Source organism: Myotis davidii, unplaced genomic scaffold, assembly GCF_000327345.1.
Source record: "Myotis davidii unplaced genomic scaffold, ASM32734v1 scaffold362, whole genome shotgun sequence".
Lineage (NCBI taxonomy): Eukaryota > Metazoa > Chordata > Mammalia > Chiroptera > Vespertilionidae > Myotis > Myotis davidii.
This window is the reverse complement of record NW_006297152.1, coordinates 941,958-942,356: the sequence shown is the minus strand read 5'-3', so window position 1 is coordinate 942,356 and position 399 is coordinate 941,958.

Sequence of the window (399 nt, the reverse complement as noted above, 5' to 3'; positions counted from 1 at the left end):
CGTTTTCCAAATCTTAGCTATTGTAAATTGTGCTGCTAGGAACATAGGGGTGCATATATTCTTTCTGATTGGTGTTTCTGATTTCTTAGGATATATTCCTAGAAGTGGGATCACTGAGTCAAATGGGAGTTCCATTTTTAATTTTTTGTGGAAACTCCATACTGTTTTCTTCTGTGGCTGCACCAGTCTGCATTTCCATCAGTAGTACACATACTAGGGTTCCCTTTTCTCCACATCCTTGCCTACACTTGTGGTTTGTTGATTTGTTGATGATAACTATTCTGACAGGTGTGAGGTGATACCTCATTGTCATTTTGATTTGCGTCTTTCTCAGATGATTAGTGACTTTGAGCATTTTTTTTCATATGTCTCTGGGCCTTCCATATGTCCACTTTGGAG